Consider the following 15,531-nt stretch of genomic DNA (forward strand, 5'->3'; position numbering starts at 1 on the left):
CGAACCCCGCCAGGCTGGGGGGGCAGCCAGGGCGGAGGGAGGTCAGGTGACCTGCGAGGAAGCTCGGCTGGGGCTGGAGGCAGCAGGGGGTGCAGGGTGAGCTCCACTTCCCCCTTCCTGGGCTTTGCCTCCTCACCCCATCTGCCCCGCTGGATGTCCCTCCAGCTGTCCAGCTGTCCCTCTGCTGCCCCCAGGCTCAGCGTGGGCTCTAGGTCCCCACTGGGTCCCCTGAGGCCTGAGCTGCCCTCAGTGCCAGCCGCAGGGGCCCCGGGTCGGGGTCTGGGTGGGGTGCAGGCCCTGGGCTGTGGGGAGAGCCCGGCTCCCCCGCCCTCCCCTACCCCCCACTTCTCGCTGGAGCTATTTAAAGCCGGCGGTGGCCGTGGGAAACTTCTTCAGATGTGTGGTTTCGCCTTCTCCGGCGCAGGACGCGTCTGCGAGCGAGTCTGGTGACTCATTCAGAGCGAGAAAAGCCTTTTTGTTGTTTGACGCTCGCTCCAGGCGCTGCAGCCTGAGAACCCAGCCCGCGGGGCCTTCCCTCTCTGGGACTCCTGGAAGGCCTCGGGAATGCCCACTGCCACCCAGGGAGCCCAGGGCTGAACCACCCTGCTCAGGCGGGGGCTCCCAGCTGGGAGGCGCCCATCCTCAGCTCTTGTCCTAGCACTGGCTCCTCTAGGACCTCCTTCTCCCCTGAGTGACCCTCTCCCCAGAGTGACCCTCCCTGACCCTCCATCTCTTCATCTGGGAAGTGGGCGGTTGGGGGTGGAAGTAACGTATGCTCTATCTCATGGCAAATGAGTGGCAAAGCATTGAACCCAGGCCACGTGGTACCAGAGCCTGTGCCCCTAGCCACGAGGCCAGCTTCCCTGGAGCTTGGCAACCGTGGTGACAAAGGTCTGGGCTCTGAGGGGGGAAACGCAGCCCCGGGGCACACAGTCTCCCCACGTGCTGTTCCCTCCGCCCGCAGCAGGCCCCTCCCCCACTGCCTGCCTGTGTCCACCTGAGCCTCACCCCCAGCCTGGTGGCTTCCTCTGAAACTGTCCAGATCTGGCTGTGTGGGGTGTTCTGCGGCACCCGGCACCTCTCCGCGGGTTTCCCACAGGGCGCCAGGTCTCGCTTTTCTGTCATGTCCCCACCTGGTCCCTCGTCACCAAGCTCCAGGGAAAGCACAGGACTGGGCACACAGTAGGACCTCAAGGTTTGTGAGCTGGACAAGCACCACCAGCGCCGGGGCCAGAGGCAGGGGAAGCGCCGGGAAGCCATTTCCAGGGACGGTTTCTAGAATGCCACAGCCTGACCCCTTGGTCACCTCTGGGGAAAACAGGCCCTGGGCTCTGTGTGACAGGAGTGTCCCAGAGGGCTGTGCAGGGGACCCCCTCCAGGACGGCAGGCGCCCCCTCTGTGGACTCGGATCCTGGGCTATTTTTAAGGCCCGTGAGCACCAAGGAAGCAGGAGGGTCCCCATGCCCTGCCACTCCCTGCCACCTTGGGAGTGGCTGAGGTCCCTGAGACGGGAGTCCTCAGCTCAGCTCTTGGGGTCAGGAGGTCACCAGGGCCGGGGCAGGATGCTGCTCATCACAGGGTGGCAGGGGTCAGGGAAGAGGTGGACCCACGGGTCTTGGTCCCTTGAGTGTGGACTTGGGTGGAGGTGGGCTGCCCTGGTCAAGGGGGCAGCAGACACCGTCTGGAGGTGTCCCGTGAGTCCTGCCGTCAACGCAGAAAGCTGTGGCCTTGGACTGGTCCAGGCAGCTGGGCGGCCACAGCCCGTGCAGAGCAAGCGGCCTCTCTGACCCTGGAGCAGCTGTGCCCTCAGAGGGCCACACTCTCTGCCCATGCGAGGCCCACAGCAGCTGCCACACCAAAAGGCACAGTGCAGTGGCCGGTGGGTGGACCACAGGCCCAGGCAAGGGGAGGACAGATGGCCAAGGAAGAGCCATGCCAGGGGCCAGGCCAGCCAGAGGGCAGCTGGCCTGCAGGCAGTGTTCCCTTGAAGGCAAATCCTCCAAGTCCCCAGGATGCGTGGGCCTTGGGCACCTGCCACCTGCCACCGAGACCTGACCCTTCCTGGGGCTTCTCCAGCTGCCTTGGAGGCCAGGTGAGGGGCAGCATGGGCTGGAGGGTCCTGAGGCATTCCCATGAGGGGCGCCCCAGGCAGAGGGGCAGGATGACAGCAGAGGGTCCTGCCCCACAGGCCCTGAGCGCGGAGGGCCGTCCTATCCACGCTGTCCTTCAGTGCCCGGGGAATCCCTCAGGCCTCTTCCTCCCTCCAGTCCCCAACCCTCCTGCACGTGGGGTCAGTGGCATCCCAGGCCCACAGACAGGGACAGAGTCCCAGGAAGGCTGGTGACTCAGGAGGTGCTGGAGTTGGCTGAAGCCTGGCTGCAGGCCGGTCCCCCACCGTGAGTCCTGTCTCCTGGCTGCGAGCTGCAGAGAGAAATGGCCCATGGTGGACGGAGACAGTGGCTCTGGGGAGGTCCCCTCCTCTCGGGCCTCAGTTTCCTCAGCTGTGACACATGGCCTCCATGTCGCCCAGGACAATCCCAGCTAGCGGGCCCTCTTCTGTAAGAGGGGACCAGGTGGCCGGGACAAGTGCTCCCCTCAGGCCTCGTGATTCTGCATCCACCCACCCAACCCCGTGGCCGACAGAGGTGCAGAGGTGCCGGGTGACTTGGCCAAGGTCCTGCAATGACATGGCGAGGGTGGAGAGGGGATCTTCGCTGGATAGGGGACCAGGGACCTGGGGGCTCACGTGCCGCGGGGACGGGTGGAAGCCTGTGCCGTGGACCTGCCCTCACTCCCAGCCATCTTTTTGCCAAAATAGACACAGGAAGAGCCACCTTGACCCGAGCCACCGCTGCCAGCTCAAAGCTGAAAGCCACAGATTCACCAAACGTTCAGGCCCGGCCTGGCCTCGGGACCCTGGGCTGGAGGCCCAGCTGCCCGTGACCCCGGGTGGGTCCCTGCAGGCCAGTCTGGCTCCAGGAGAGGGGAACCCCACCCCACTAACCACCCCTGGCCTTCTGCATGTGACAGAGTGTCTGACCTGTGGCCCTGGCCAGATTCTAGTCCAGCCCAGACAAAAAAAATTCCCTGTGGTTTGGAATTGGCCTTCGCCATCACTTCCTGTGCCCTACAAGGGGTGAGAGCCAGGCGGGGGCCAGAAAGGGACTGGCCCTGCCCCCCAAGGGGGGACCCTGGCTAGGGAGTCTGTCCACTGGGGGTCCAGTCCTGGCCAGGACATGGACTGTGTGACATTTGGCAAATTCCTCTCCTCTCTCATCCCCTGGAATGAGTGGTACTGAAGGACACTTCCCAGTCTACTGGGTTTTACATGCCTTGCTCTCCTGTAGGACCAGAAGGGACACGAGAGGCAGAGGCAGGGGACTGTTAGGGAAGGGTTGGGGCTTTGAACCAGACAGATCTAAGTCAAATTCTAGCTCCGCCACTTTCTTGCTGTGTGCCTTGAGCAAGTGACTTTACCTCTCTGAGCCTCCCTCTCTTTGACGATAATACTAATAATCACATGATCTGAGCCCTTCCTTCCTGCCATACGGTGTTCCGAGTGATCTCTCTCAGACACTGCCGCTCTGGGGTAGGGGCTCGAAGGATCCGTGTGGGGGATGAGGGAATGAGGTTTGGAGTGGCTCCTACCGTGGCACCCAGACTCCGTGGCCTGTAGTGCCTGCTGTACAAAGCCATCGCCCTGGAGACCAAATGAGGTAATTGGAGAAAAGTCCCTCCTCGGCACACGGATGCTGCTGTCCTATTATTACAGTTACTCGCTTTCCTCCAACTGAGGCTCTCGGCCTGGGGCTGCCCCGGGGAACCTGCCCAGCCCTCTGCGGGCCACATGGCGAGTGTGGGTGACACTGGGGTGGAGGGGCTCTTCCATCTCCACGATGGGAAGAGCCCCTCGCCGAGGAGGCCACGTCCCAGGCCACGCAGTGCAGCACCCAGGCCCGGCCCCTCTCACGCCCCTCTGTGTCCTTTCCCCTGTGCCAGCCACCTCCTGCCACTGGGAAGCACGCACTGGGGACTGCGGGACAGGCTCCTGTTTGTCACCCCTGCGGTGGGCTTTATCCTTGGGGGGAGAAGCTGTCACCTCCAGGCCTTCTCTGGTGTCTTCTGCCGGCACCAGCAGGTCCCCCAGACCCACCAGCCGTCCTTTTGGATCAGGTTACGCAGAGTTCCCTGGGGGGTGAGCACTGGGACACCTCAACAGGAGGGAGGGGTGCCCCAGGGGACAAAGTGGACAAAGGGCCAGCGCAGGCCACCAGGGGCCGCAGGATGAGGGAGGCACCAGGGGGGCTTCTCGGAGGCCTCCGGGCTCCGTGGACCTTGAAAGGTGGGCGGGGAAATCTTTTTCCCCTCCCTTCTCCCAGGGCCCCGCCCCCTGGCCTGCTGGCTCCTCCCCCTTTGTTTGTTCCATGAGCATTTATGGGGCACCTGCCAGGTACCTGGTGCTGCCGCGTACCTGGTGCTGCCGCGCACCTGAGGACACCAGCCCCTCACTGACCTGTTCCCCATGCCCCCCGGCCAGGGCTGGGGGTCTTCAGCTGTGGAGCGGCTTTGGCTTTCGGTGGAGAATCCCACCCAAGAGAGCCGCCACCAGGAGGGAGACCGAGGCCAGAGGCTGGGCTTCCTGGATACACGACAGGGAGGGGCGAGGTTCTCAGGCCCAGCCTCCCTCCTGACTGTACGCCCTGTCCCCAGGCGTCTCCCGTGACCTGGGGGCCACATCTCCTCCCTGGGAGCTCCAGGAAGAAAAATGCCCTCAGAGAAGAGGTCCCCCAGAGCCCCAGAGCACACAACTGACCAAACACGCCCCGTGTCCACCCATCTGACTCTCAGAAGCCATTCCGTGACAGGCGCTATGATTCTTACTCTCCAGGTAGGGAAGGCAAAGCTCAGAGAGGTCTAGTGACACCCCCACAGCCACACAGCCAGGAACCCAGATCTGCCCCCCTGTCTGGGCCTCTAGACCACAAAGCCCCATCCTCCCCAGCACACTCTCCCTCCCCCATGCCTCAGGGCACTTGGAGGCCACCTGGCTGGGAGCAGGGAGGAGGACCTGTCACTCACACCCCTGTGGGCACTCAGGAAATGCCTGTTGGCAGGTGGATCTTTTTCATCAGAACAAAATGGTAGCAGGTAAAATAAGAAGCGGATGAGACACACCCAGGTGCTAATGTTCCAGTGAAGAAGTCAAGGAATGAATTTCCTTTTTCTTTTCTGTGATCATCTATATTTTCTGCTTGGAGCTCAGAGGTCTGGGGAGGGGTGGTCTGGGGTGGCTGTGGTTGGCAGTGCAGGCTCCTGGTAGAGGTGGCCCTTCAGGGGACAAAGAATAGTGGCTCTGGATGCCTCCCCAGGTCTGGGATCAGGGTCAGAGGACACCATTCTCAGCATCTTGGAATATAGGTAAACTAGAAGGGGGAGACAGTGGCTTTGGGGACAAGTGGTCAGGGATGAGGACTGTGAGGGATCAGGCAGCCCTGGGGACCCAGCTGCCTATGAACCTAGAGTATTCCCTGGGGCAAACCATTGCTCCTCTGAGCCTCAGTTTCCCCATCTGTGAAATGGGGCCCTGGAAGGCTGTTAGGACTCCATGAGACCCCCTATGCAGAGCAGCCCAGCAGAGCCCAGCAGGCCTACGTGCCCAGACGATGCCAGCTCGGGTGGTCATTCTTTCCATCCAGTCCCCGGAGGTCTCCGGGGTCTCTGCTGTCAGGTCAGAGTCTGAAGTCCTGGGGGCGCGGTGTTTGGGGCAGGGTCATACCCCGCTACCCCGCCACACCCAGTGCCACTTCCAGGCTGGCCGTGCCCGTGCGGAAGGCGTGGGACTGCGATGGTCCAAGAGACCTGGGTTGCGTCAGTCCCCGTGCGTGGGTTCTCACACCTTCCAGGGCCAGGGCCTCCTCTCCCCGTCTTCCCGCCAGCCCCGCCCGGCCGGGACCGTAGAAGCAGGAGGACCAGCAGAGTTCTCCTTCTCACTCTCCATCTGAGTCAGCGCCACAGCCACAGAGGTGACTCAAAGGAGACAGAGCCCCGGGCCACACCCCACCCATGGTGGCAAGGGAGCTCGCCCCAGGGCCAGGTTTCCCAGGGTCTCCCTGCCCACCTGAGCCTCTCAGGCTCCCAGGAAAAGGAGGCCCGGGGCTGGAAGGATGGAGGAGGGGAAGAAAGAGTGAGGGACCGGGCACCCGCCGCGGCCTCGCGTGCCTGGCCAGGACCTGGCAGGGAATCAGAGGGTCCGGGAGATACTCTGGCAGGTTCCAAAGTCAGATGGAACCTGGGGTCTCCCCACTGGGGCCCCAGCCATGAGCTCGGGCGCAGAGAGGCGAGGGATGGGGGGCCGCCTCCTTCACTTCTGCTCTGTCCCTCCCTGTCCGGCAAGCACATGTGAAGCGCTCGCCCTGTGCCAAGCCAGGGACTGGCTCCAGGGCTCCAGATGAATCAGGCCTGCTCCCCGGGGGCTCGGCCTGTGGGAGGAGACAGACACAGAGACAAATAATTAAAGACATGAATGAAGCCTTTGAGATAAAAATACACCCGCGGTGGATACAGAGGCTCCGAGATGATAAACTCAGTGTTTTTTGTGACCTGAACCAGGACAGAAGGGGCGCTCACAACTGGGCAGTGGAGATGGGGCTATGTAACCCCGAGGGACGCTGGAGGCTCTGTCCCTGATGGCCCCGATTGCCCTTCTGTCACCACCCTCTGTAAAACAGTGACGGGCGGAGGCTCTGCCAAGCTGCAGGAAGGGGTTCCCGGGACGCCCAGCCTAGACCTTGACCTGTAGCCAACTTCGTCACCACCTCCAACAAGTGTCTCCTCTGAGCCTCTGTTTCCTCATCTGCCAAATGGGCGTGCGCATCGGAAGATGATGACAACTGCTGATACCGGCTGGTGTCCCCAGGGGCCTTGCACCCAGATCTCTGCAGGCCTCACCTGGCCGCCTTAGCACCCGCCCTGGGAGGTACGTACTATTAACAGAAGAAACCGCTCGTCCAGAGGAGGAAGGCCGGTGGTTGGTAAGTAGAAAAGAAATATTTAAAGCAGGAAGTCTCACGCTATGTGAAATAGGCATTTTATTGAACATAAACACAGCTTATTGGATGTTATTGGAAAGTCACGCGTGCACTTCTATTAAATAATCTCTTGGCTCAGGCCCAAGGCCGCCTCGGTGACCAGGGCCTCCGGCGGAAGTCCTGCCCTGTTTTTCTTGCATTAAACAAACCAAAGCAGTGGCGTGTATGGTTCCCGTTTGGTTCCTGCAGGGTGAGTAACACCTTAGAGAGGCTCGCCAGACAACCCGAGTTCCAGCCCTCACCCCCAGATTTTCAAGAACTCCCCTGGTTTCAGCCCTTACCTGATTCAGCATGAATTTCAGTTGGGTTGAGTGATTTGTTTGTTCTCTGGTTTTGTGATCCAGGACTGGGGCTGGAACCCAGGGCCAACGCTCTGCCACTGGGCTACTTCCCCACACCGGAGCAGTGTAACTACACAGGTGTCCCTTATCCATGGTGGGGCGTCCCCACGGGATGCCGGAACCCCAGACAACACCTAACCCAACGGACACCGTGTTTTCCCCCTAGGCCCCACGGCCTCGCCACAAGCCTCAGAACTCGACGCGTCCTTCGGTGCCTCGGGTCCCAGCCTCCGAATCACTGCCTTTGCACCTTGGGGACATTAGTGAGTAGAGGAAGGGTCCTTGGACACAGGCGCTGTGGTACTGAGGTGGCCACCGAGAACCACATGTGTCCAGCCTGGAGACACTGGACAAAGGGATGATTCACGTCCCGGGCAGGATGGAGCAGCACCGTGAGGTGTAAAAACCGTCCCCAGAAAGGTGCGCAACGGAAAACTCACCGATTGTTTCTGGAATTTTCCATCTAATACTTTCAGACCACAGTTTACCCAGAGTAACTGAAACCATGAAAAGTGAGATGAAGGACAAGGAAGGCCGGATCCGTTGTCACCCCTACCCCGCCTACCCCGCCCCCTGTCTCGCTCACGTCTGATCCTGAACTTTTTATTTCTTTTCTTTTTTTTTGACACCCCACCTTTCCTTGGGGACCTTCCTAAGGCCCCTTTTCAGTTTTCAGAGACACAACAGCTCTTTCCTGGTCTCATTCTCGTCCTGGGTTCAGCAGTGACCACCAGTGGCCTGGGCCTGCAGGAGCAGGGGCTCCGGGCGGTGACCTTCATACCTGCAGGAACCTTCTCCACCTGCCTTCCCCAGGCTCATGGGGAGCCACTGAACCGAGGTCCAGGACAGGCTTCTACTATTCCGTCCCCACTTGACAGGTAAGGACACCGAGGTACGTGACGTCACTTCCCTGAAGCCCCCACTCTTGGCAGAGCTAGAACAGGGCCCCTGCGGCCCCTGCGGCCCCTGCTCCTTACCCCTGCTCTCTGCTGCCCCCTGCCTTCGTGTCCTGGGGTCCCTGAGCCTTCCGGCTTCCCTGCTGGAAGGACCAGAGTGGGGGACATTTACACATGGTCAGCACCACCACTGGGCCAGAAGGAGATGACGGCCAGCCTGCCCCCCACCCCAGGTCAGTGTCCCCAAGCCCAGGCCTGGCACTCCACAGGTGCTTCTGAGTGTGATGCAGCTGGGCAGGAACCGTCGATCTGCCCCTTTGTCCCCACAAGTGTCCCCAGAACCTGCTCCGGGGCAGGCGCAGCTGTCCCTGGGATGTGGCGGACGCCACCCTTTCCTCACAGTGCTGGGTTCTGGTGGGACCATCCCAGCCCCGCAGTTCCAGGCTGGCTCTGGCCCACACTTCCTCGGACGGGTGCCCGGGACGCCGTGGGTGGGGGATGTGGATTTTGGAGTCAGAAACCTCTGAATTCCAGCTCTGCCCCTCACTGGCTGTGGGACCTGGTCCGGTGGAGGCCCTGCTCCAGGCCCTGGGGACTGACCCCTCGGGGCTGAGACAGACACCGGCAGGGGGGCTCGGCTGTGGACAGGGACAGGGACAGGGCAGGTAGCTGCGAGCAGCTTCCGACGGTTGGTGTCTGTGGAGAGTGAGGTGGTGAGCGAGGGAAACGAAAAGAGGCCAGACGCCACGCAGGCCGCAGCACGCAAGGGCCGCCCAGCCCAGCCGCCTCCCAGGCCCAGAAAGGGGAAGGCGGCCCAGACCGGGAAGTGGTCGCCGCTGATGACCACCTCGCGGCGACCGCGCCAGCCCGAGCAGGAAGTGGTCGCCCTTCCCAGCGGCAGGCCCGGCCGAGCTCACACTTGGGAAACTGCCGCCGAAAGTCCCCGCTCCCGGGCCGCTTGGGAGCAGCCTCGGATTCTTAGAAACCAGCTCCCGCCAGGCCCTGGCTTCGTGGCCGGGGGCCGCAGACCCCCACCCGACTCTGCCATTTCCTGGCCCTGAAGCTCTGACCCCGGGCCTCCCCGTCTGGACCTGTTCCTCCTCTTTAAAGGGGTGATGATCCCCCACCTGCCACCACAGAGGATAGTGAAGACAGAAAGTCCTAAAAAGGTCAGAGCTGGAAAGTCCCCAAGGGCCTGTGACGAGGAGGATGCAGGTGGACAGGGTAGGAGACAGGTCCCATGCCAGGTCCCATGCCAGGGCCATCTGAGGTGGGGGGAGACCTACAGAGGGGGCAGGGCCCACCTCAGCTCCACCCCAGCCACAGGACCTTGGTCAAGTCAACCCGCCTTTGGCGCCTTTTCCTGTGACGAGAAAACAGGCCTTGTCTCCCCGGCCTCTGGGGACCCCGCCTGGGACGATGCCCATAGAGATGTTCTGCAAACTGTAATGCGCCGTGCACACAAGGGCTGCTCCGTGGGGCGGGGCTGGAACCCGGATCTTGTGGGTGTGTGTCCTTTGCTGCCCCCCACCCTGGGTTCACTGTCTGGGGGGTTTTGGGGACCTGGAGAAGCTGCCCCTGGGGGGACTTCTCTTAGTCCCCACCTCCCTGACTTGGGTGAGAGGGGACAAATCTCTTTGCCTGATTCCACTGAGTCACTGGAGCCCGTGATCCTGGAGGGGCCAGGTGTGAAGATCTCATCTCGTCCACACCCGCAGTCAGACAGGCCACTGCCACCGACACCCAGCCCCTCACTCACGGCTTCCGCCAGCCCAAACCCACCTTCCTTGTAGGCCAGGGGGCCTCCTAGGGTCCCAAGACCAGCAGCACCCATGACGTGGCCAGGTCGGGGCAAGGCTGGACTGACCGAGTCCTGGAGTCCTAACCATCCCACCATCACCACCATGCGCACTGTCACCACCACATCTCCATCACCACTGCCACCACCACCCAACACCTCCTCTGTCACCACTGCCACCACCACCCATCACCTCCTCCGTCACCACTGCCACCACCACCCACCACCATCACCACCCCAGCCATTACCCCCACCATGAGTGTCCCCACCACTGTCACCCCCAGCGGCAGCGGCACAGGGCCTGTCTCACAGGCTGGGTCAGCCACCCCACTTCCACCGTAACCCTAAGCACCTCTGCCCTTGCTGGTGAGAGTTGGGAGGCCCCAGTGAGGCCCCCCCAGAACCTGTGGGTGACCCCCCAGGGTGACTGAAGACCAACCTCTGTGAGATGGCTGGGGACATTCAGAAATAAAAATGCCAATTGCCAAATGAACTCAACTGACCCGACCCTCAAATAAGAGCCCTGGGAGGGAGGCAGGACAGGAGGAGTGGCCACAGTGCTCCTTCCATCTTCCGTGGATATCCCGGATTGTTATGTTAGCTGACAGCTGTCCAGCGGCTGACTGGGCTCATCTAAGTACGAGCTCAGCCCTGTAGGACCCTGTGGGGAAGGTCATGTTATCATCCCTGTTTCACAGTTGGGGAAACGAAGAGGCAGAAGAAGTAAAGTGACCTGCCACAGGTCACCTAGTGAATGGTAAGGCCAGGGTTTGAACGCGGGTATCCCAGACCACAGTGCAAGCTCCAACCACTGCACTACCCTGTCACGTTGGAGGAACGCGGGCCAGGCCAAGGAAAATCCTCGGCGCCCAGTCCTGCCAGGGCCTGCGTGCCATCGCCCTGAGGCATGGGCCGTATGATGGAGGGCTGAGTCCTCAGGTCCCACCACTAGGCCTAGCACACAGTAGGGACTCACTGTTGCCTGAGTGAGTGAATTAACACGGGCCTTCAAATCCTTCCCCCAGCTCCTCCTTCTTCCCCACCAACCGCACAGAAGGCCGTCACTGAAACTGTGGTGTTACCATCCACGACAGAGAGCAGCGTGGATAAGAGGGTTAGACCTTCCTCCAGCAGCCAGGAAGAAGGAGTCAGGAGGAAAAGGAGGCAGTACTTTGTGGCAGGCATGGATGCAGCCATCAACTCAAGACTTAGGACAAAGCCTGATGGGACATGCCGTGGCTGATGCTCGCTCTTCATTGGCTGAGGTAACTGAGATCTTGAGGGAAGAGTATCCTTGCCCAAGATCTCAGCAAGTGAACGGTGGAACCAGGCTTGGAGGCCAGACCTCCTGGGCCTTTCCCTGGTGAAAGTGAGGAATGACTGACAGATTCCCAGACAGACCAGGCCTCTCCTGTCTGCAGGAACAACCCAAGTTAGCAGTCACTAGCCAGGGGCAACCCCGCCCCCCTCTTTGCACATAGCCAGGCCGCCCCCTGGTGGCCATGACTGGCAGCATCCAGAACCAGTCACGGGCTTGCCCATCGTCAGCCATAAGATGCATGGCTCTCCACCTTATTGGCCTAGGCTGTTTGGAAGACGCTGGGCCAAGGGCTCCAGGTTCCAGTTCTTCAGGGACTCACAGCCCACAAGGAGGCCAGGTGACCCGAGGACAGAGCAGACCTGCTCAGCTGAGTCCCAGCAGCTACAGCCAAGCGCACCCAGGGCTGGGATGCTTCGTCCCTCCAGGCTCCACCATCCTGGGGGGTGAGTACTTGGGTTCCCCACTGATGGCTGCTCAGCTGAGCCCACTGGAGCTCCAAGAGGGGGTGTGACATGGCCGAGGAGCTCACACTGGCTGAGTTCAAGTGGAGGGCTTGGTCCGCCATCCGTGCCACACTCACGGCCACCCCTGAGTGCAGCTGGCTCAGACTGGAGTGGCCCTGCAGGCTCCTGGCAGGTGGGGCTCTGCGGCTTCAGAGACAGGACCGTCTCCTTCCAGTTACTTCACCCACGAAGGACCACAAGCACTGCAGTTCCCTTCTCTAAGCACTGCGGCTTGCACTCGTGGATCGTTGATTTCACTCACTTAATACACACTCGCGGAGCGTCGCCTGCGCCCTCACGTGCTGGGCACTGAGTTCCAACAGTGAGCAAAACAGACAAAACCTCCTGCCCTCACGAAGCTTATATTCTGGAAGAGTCGGCAAGACAATGAGCAAAAATAAAGAAGATATGCCCTGCACCAGGTGGCGACAACCTCTGGGCAGAACAAAGGTACAGAGGAAGGGTGCAGCATTGGGGGAAAGGGGTGGAGCTAAACGGTGGTCAGAAAGGTCCCCCTGAGGTGACATGAGAGCAGAAAGCCAAAACAGGGCTGAGCCGTGCAGTGTCTGGGGACAGCTTTCCAGGCAGAGGGGACGGGGTGCAAAGGCCCGAGGCCACCATCTCGCGGTTCAACTCAAGAAACCTTGAGTCATAAACCGCTGGGTTTGCATTTTGTTGCTGTGATCAAAAGACCCACCAGGAACTCACTTAGCAGAGCAAAAGTTCATTTGACCTCACCTTTCAGGGGTTTGGCCCTTAGTTGTCTGACCCCATTGCTCCATGGGCCCAAGGAGAGGCAGAGCTTTGAGGCGGAAGCGCGTGTGGAGGAGTTCCGCCCCATGCGTGGTGGGCAGGAAGGGTCTGCAGGGAAGGTGCCCGTCTAGGCCACAGCCCCAGTGACCCGCCTCCTCCTGCCATGTCCCACCTGCCTCGTCATCCCCCGATCAGTCCATTCAGACGAGGACATCGGATCATTCTACCTTGGTCTTCTGCCTCCTGCGCCAGGGCAATTTAGAGTGGTTTAAGATGATCCAGATTCTACAGGGTGCCCTCTATGGCACCCCTAGGGATTAGGGATGCCCAAACCCTGAGGTGGCATATGGATTCCAGAAGGGCTGGTCCCTCAGGGAAGGGAACCAAATCCAACCCAAATGCATGCAGCCTCCTCACTGTCTGACCCTGTGTCCCCCTTTGGGGGTGAAGGGGCTCTCCTACTCTGAGAGGGTTGTGCCTTATGCAGACCAGAGCGGGGAAATGGCCACGGAACACCACTGACTGATCGTAGGCTGACCAGCCAGCCACTGCCCAGGAATCAGAGGTCAGCCTGTGGCCAAGGTCAGCAGCCAGCCTTGAGTCTGAGGTTTGTGGTCAGACCAGGAATCAGCTGGAATCAAGAGTCAAATCTGTAGCCAGATCGAGAGTCCGCACATGGTTCAGTTCAGGGATCAGCCTGAGAAACAGCAGTCACTGCTCAGACGGGGACTTCATGCATCACCGGGGTCATAGGTCAGGCGGGCCAAGGTCAGGGCTACTCCTGGCCAAGGGGAAGGGGTATGTGTCTGTGGAATGAAGCCTCCCAGCCCAGCTGCACCAGCCCAAAGTCTGACGGCCACACCAGGCGGGAAATAGAAGGGAAAAAGCAGTCACAGATCCCAAGTCTGGACCTGGAGTGTCCCCTGAAGGCCGCGTGTCCCAGCCGGTGGTGAGCTGGGGGGTGCCGAAATCTTCCAGAGGTGGGGCCTCGTGGGAGGAAGCTGGGTCCCTGGGGGTGTGCCTTCCCAGGGAGCGCCAAGACCCCAGCCCCCTCCCATCTCTCATTGTTTGTGAATAGCTTCCATCTGCCATGGGCCTCCGTCATGAATGTGCTGGGCTGCCCCGGGGCCCAAAGCCACAGGCCCAAGTGACCAGGAACTAAAAGCTCTGAAACCATGAGCCAAAGAAACTTTCCCCCCTCTAAGTCGATGTCCTCAGGTATGTTGTCACAGTGACGGAGAGCTGACACGGACACGCTGAGCCGCTTCAAGATCCAGTCAGACCAACTCCATTGGGCTTCAAGGCCTGGGGATCCACCGTCATTTGCAGCTCTGAGCTCCATATACACAGTGACAATGACGATGACGAAAACAGCTTTGCATTGGACCTCACACTATATAAAAAAGACGAACCGGAGCAAATTATATGGACCTAAACAAGCTTGATTGTAAGGGAACAAGCCCCCCCCCCCCGGAGTCCATGATCATCTGATGTGTGAAAATCCAGAGAAGACAAAGCTGTGGGGACAGAAAGCAGATCAGTGGCTGCTAATGTCCAGGGAGCAGGAGGAGGACACAGTCATCTCCAAAGTGTTGGGAGCGCATGTCTTTTGAGGGTGATGGAAGGGTTCTATGTCCCTACTGTAGACTGGCTCGCAACTGGAATCGTTTTCAAAATATCTCCAAGTGTGCGCTCGGAAGGGAGGCCTTGGTGTATGCAGACTGTGTGCTGGTAAAGGTGATTTTGGAAGTGTCCTCTACTCCTGGCGTAGGAGGGGAAGGGAGGGAAGGGAGGGGGGAGAGGCGTGGGCAGGAAGTGGGGAGAAGAGGAGGGAAGGGCCTGGGCTGGTGGACCCACACCCCAGGTTGCACCTGTCGTCCCCGGGCCCAGCAGACACAGGCTCAGGGCGCTGGGTCCCTGGACAGGCCTCCTGGACCACTTCGGAAGGCATGTCCCGTCCGGGCCTTCTGGGCCAGAGAAGCGGTCAGAACGAGGGGGTTTCCGTCCTGGGTCTCGGGTCGAGCAGCGGTGTCCCCTCGGCAGGATCTTCCTCCTCCAGGACTCAGTTTCTTCTCGAGCAGGAGCTTTGGTCTCCAGGGCAGCAGACCAAGGGCGGAGCACACCCAGCTCGCCCGACAGCGGGCAGAACCAGCGTCCGGCCCTGTCGTCTCACCCCGAGCCCCCGCTGTGTAACCAACGCGTTAACTGCCTGGTGCCGGGCTCCAGGGGCCCCGCTGGGCCTCCACTGGCAGGGACAGGCCTCAGGGACAGATCCACGCCAGCCTTGGTGATTCTGCTTCTTCCCAGTCAAAGAGCCGCCCTGCCGGCTCCAGAACAGTCCTCAGTGGGCTCTTGTCTCTGTCCGGGAGCCCAAACAGCTTAGGCCCGGAGCCAGAGGGCCTGGAGTTCAGGGCCCACCTCTGCCGTGTCCTGGCCGGGTGCCCTGGGACGGCTGGTGGCCCACACCCACTTCCCCACCTGCAAAGCAGGGAGAATGGTCTCACCCACCTCCTAGAACTGTGAACCTTAAATACTGACCCTGGGTGAAGTGCTCCCAGCACAGCGTGGGCCAGAATGCTGGCCATTGTCACCGCTGACCACGGGACTCACTGGCCTTGTGCTTCCACAGGCCGGCCCTGGCCAGCCCAACATAGGGCTGAGCAGAGACCGGCCATTCTCCTGGAAGTCCGAGCTGGCATCCCCCGTGGGAAGCCTCAGCCTCTGTGGCTGGACACTAAGCCTTATCAGGGCCCGGGAAGGTCAGGGTGGTGGAGGCCGTGGGCTGCGGGCCTGTGTGCTGTGGTCAGTCCTGGGGAAGGAGCCAGGGTCTG

At 61.0% G+C, this 15,531-nt stretch overlaps 2 long non-coding RNA genes across 2 annotated transcripts; both read left to right on the forward strand.

Annotated features, from left to right (window-relative positions):
* Positions 1–8,109: 8,109 nt before the first annotated feature.
* Positions 8,110–12,396, forward strand: LOC114094022 (uncharacterized). Its single transcript, XR_003582971.2, has 3 exons — positions 8,110–8,307; positions 11,149–11,388; positions 11,708–12,396. It is a non-coding gene; the product is annotated as an uncharacterized lncRNA (long non-coding RNA).
* A 12-nt stretch (positions 12,397–12,408) lies between these two features.
* On the forward strand, positions 12,409–14,449 carry LOC114094024 (uncharacterized). Its single transcript, XR_003582972.2, has 2 exons — positions 12,409–13,649; positions 13,779–14,449. It is a non-coding gene; the product is annotated as an uncharacterized lncRNA (long non-coding RNA).
* The last annotated feature ends 1,082 nt before the right edge of the window (positions 14,450–15,531 follow it).

This window comes from Marmota flaviventris, chromosome 10 (assembly GCF_047511675.1).
Source record: "Marmota flaviventris isolate mMarFla1 chromosome 10, mMarFla1.hap1, whole genome shotgun sequence".
Taxonomy (NCBI): domain Eukaryota; kingdom Metazoa; phylum Chordata; class Mammalia; order Rodentia; family Sciuridae; genus Marmota; species Marmota flaviventris.